The sequence below is a fragment of the Marmota flaviventris genome, chromosome 12, assembly GCF_047511675.1.
Source record: "Marmota flaviventris isolate mMarFla1 chromosome 12, mMarFla1.hap1, whole genome shotgun sequence".
Taxonomy (NCBI): Eukaryota; Metazoa; Chordata; class Mammalia; order Rodentia; family Sciuridae; genus Marmota; species Marmota flaviventris.
Genome location: NC_092509.1, coordinates 49,474,810 through 49,477,925, shown reverse-complemented (window position 1 = coordinate 49,477,925; position 3,116 = coordinate 49,474,810). Strand labels below are relative to the sequence as shown.

At 47.7% G+C, this 3,116-nt stretch overlaps 1 pseudogene; it reads right to left on the bottom strand.

The window, feature by feature from the left end:
• Window positions 1-1,913: 1,913 nt before the first annotated feature.
• On the bottom strand, window positions 1,914-2,808 carry LOC114087085 (forkhead box protein I3-like; annotated as a pseudogene).
• Window positions 2,809-3,116: the final 308 nt, after the last annotated feature.

Here is a 3,116-nt window from a genome sequence, read left to right as displayed (position 1 = left end):
AGAAACAATATTTATAAAAGTTCATATGCTTGCTCACATTCAAAAATATCCTTAGAAACAGTTTTCTGTACTTTTCAGTAGAAGAGTAGCTAATCTCTTTGGTTGTCTTTCTGCATAATGGTTAAAAAGTAATGATGACATAATCATAATGATTTCTTTTCCACACCCTATTTCAAAATAAAAAATTTTTAAAAATATTGTATCTTAAAGAGAATATTCTGCTTTTCCCTATTTCATAGGGAAAAGGCTTTTTGTTTGTTTGGTTGGGTTTTTTTTTTTTTTTTTTTACAATATGCATGTGATCCTGATTCTAAAAAATTCCAGTCTAAAAATGCTCACATCAAAGTCTAAAAATGTGACACAAAGGTGACTCATTGGATGCTATCTTCATCTGAGTGGAATGCTGTTCCCATAAATCCAACAACCACTCATTTTTTATACACCTTTAGTTTATTTATTTATTTATTTATTTGTTTATTTTTATGTGGTGCTGAGGATCGAACCCAGGGCCTCACACATGCTAGGCGAGTGGTCTACTGCTGAGCCACAACCCCAGCCCCTAACCATTCATTTTTAATTAACTCTTTTTAAATAACTTACTATTAAACAAATAATGGCCCAGTGTTTGCCATGTAATGTACCAGGTCTCTGCTGGGCATTGGGAGGGTGACCATGAGAGTTATTCAGGGAAAATGCCTCTGAGAAGTGAAAGGGAGTGCTAAGATAATGAAAGCATCTATTAAAAAAAAAAATTGACCACAAATGGCAGCACACTGATACAAACCATATTAAAACTATGAAATTCCATTTTAAAACTATTTTTAATAAAATTCTAACAATACTTGGTTAAGAAATGAAATACCCAGGATAGGAGCTAAGAGGGACAGGATGTCATCAACTGATTCAGCAGTCACCCCAGACCTTGGACTTGGGCAGCAGGAGTGAGGCAGAGCTGGTGTGTGTCCCCCTTTCCTGCTCAGGGGAACATCACCAGGGATTGCTATTTCAACCAGAGTCTTTGATCAAGCGAGATCCAGCTCCTGCTATGCCTACTTACTTATGTCTGCCCATGATGCAGTTTGCTTCAGCACCTAGGATACAGGTTACCAGCACCAGCTCTGGAGCCAGGGCCCAGCTCCACCATTTCCTTTCTGGGACCTTGGGCAAGTCACCTGTCATCTCAGAATTCCACATCCCTTGCATGGAAAGCAAGCATGCGACAGGGCTCTCCCCACCACTCCTGCAAGGTGAAGATTCCGTGGGCTAAAGCCTGTCAAGTCTAGAGCAATGCTTGATGCCCAGGCTGCCTGACTGCATGGTTTTATTGCAATTAGTACTTCAAGAGTACCAGAGGTGACCTATGAGCTGGGTACACCTCAAGGATTTGTAGGGCTTCCCTGGGACACACTGATACAAACCATAACTGGGGGCCAAAGACAAAGAGGTCTCCTAATAAAGAGCCAACTACCTGTCTTTTCTAGAACAATCAGAAAGCTGCTGGACAGGAGACAGCCAAACAGCTGCTCTGCAAGCCTTTGGCTGGTGGGTCCAACCACCGGCTCCAGGTGCCAGCTGCTTCGTTTCCCACCTAGCAACTTCAGGGCTTGTTCCACCTGCCTAAGTACTTCTGAGCCCACCACCTGGCATAGAGCCACAAACCGGACAGACCCCTGCCCTCACAGGGCTCACAGGCTACCTGGGTCTGAATGCAGGTGGATTTCTCCCCAGAGGTTCATCTTCAGGAAACCTGTAAAAGCTTGCTGGGTTCTAGGAGTTCCCTGTTCCACCTGGTTCCTCCACTGTAGTAACAGGATCACCAGGGAGAAACGCAGAATCAGCCCAGCCCCAGACCAGCACTGGGAATCCGCACTGCAGAGACCTCAGATGTGCTATGAAAATCTGGGAAGCATGGCCTACACCTCAGAGGCCTCCCAGGGATAGATGTTGACCCTGCCAAAGTTGTACAGGGGCCTACTGAAGGGGCTGCTCTGGCGCCCAGGGTTGTGGTAGGGAAGGGGCTGTAGTAGGAAGATCACTGACTGCTGCCATGCTGGTGCTCAGCGACGGTGTCTGCGGAGGCTTCAGAGGTGGAGGTGGCAGGGGAAAGCACTGCTTGAGGGCAGCTGAGAGCCTTGGACCCCCAGGTAGCAGCTGCTGGGCTGGCGCGCTTGATGCTCCCGCTGCTGCAGACGCTAAGGGTGCCGAGGCTGCTGAAGAAGGTGCTGATGCAGGAGCCAGAGGCCAGCACCAGGCCCCCGGAGGGGACACGGGATTCTTGGCGCCCTCGGTCTCGGGCGACTGGCCACAGCACCGAGGAGGTGTGTATCCCTCCGGTGTGCCACCCACTCTGGTCAGTCCGCAGTCCCGAAGACAGGTGTTCTGACTTGGAAGTCCCTGCAGTTACCACAGAGCTCCTCTGGCCTTGGAACGCCTCTTTCGCTTCCGACGAAGTTTCTGTTGTCAAACATCATGTGGCAGTTTGGATCCAGAGTCCAGTAATTACCTTTCCCTGGGTCGTCCTCGTCACGGGTCACCTTCCTGAAGCAGTCGTTGAGCTACAGGTTGTGGCGAATGGAGTTCTGCCAGCCAGCCTTGCTGCACTGGTAGAAAAGGAAGCTGACGGCCAGGAACTGGAAGATGTGGCGAGCTTGAGGTTGTCCCCGGGCGCGCTCTGGATGGCTATGGCGATGAGTATGAGTAGGGCGGCCGCACCATCTTCATTAGGTCCTCCCTAGTGGCCAAGAACAGCCAGCCCGGCTGTGAAAGAGGATTTTCTATGAAAGTAACTCTGGGCAGTTTATGCAACATGAACAGACGATCTATATTGGGTCAAGGATTCCTGCTAATCCAGCTCATCCTTCAACATGTGCAGAAGGATGCGGATGGAATTTGAATAGAACACACCTTCAGCTGGAGACTTGAACTCAGAGCCCACTAATTAAACAGATCACAGGAAAAAGAAAATCTGTTGAATATTAGAGTAATTGGTTAAACTAGGTTTTGACTGTCAATATGAAAAACATAAATAATATTCCTGGTGCACTGTGAAATAAAATGACCTACTAGGCACCCAAGAACTTTGTCTTGTTTGGTGCTGGGAATGGAACCAGGGGCCT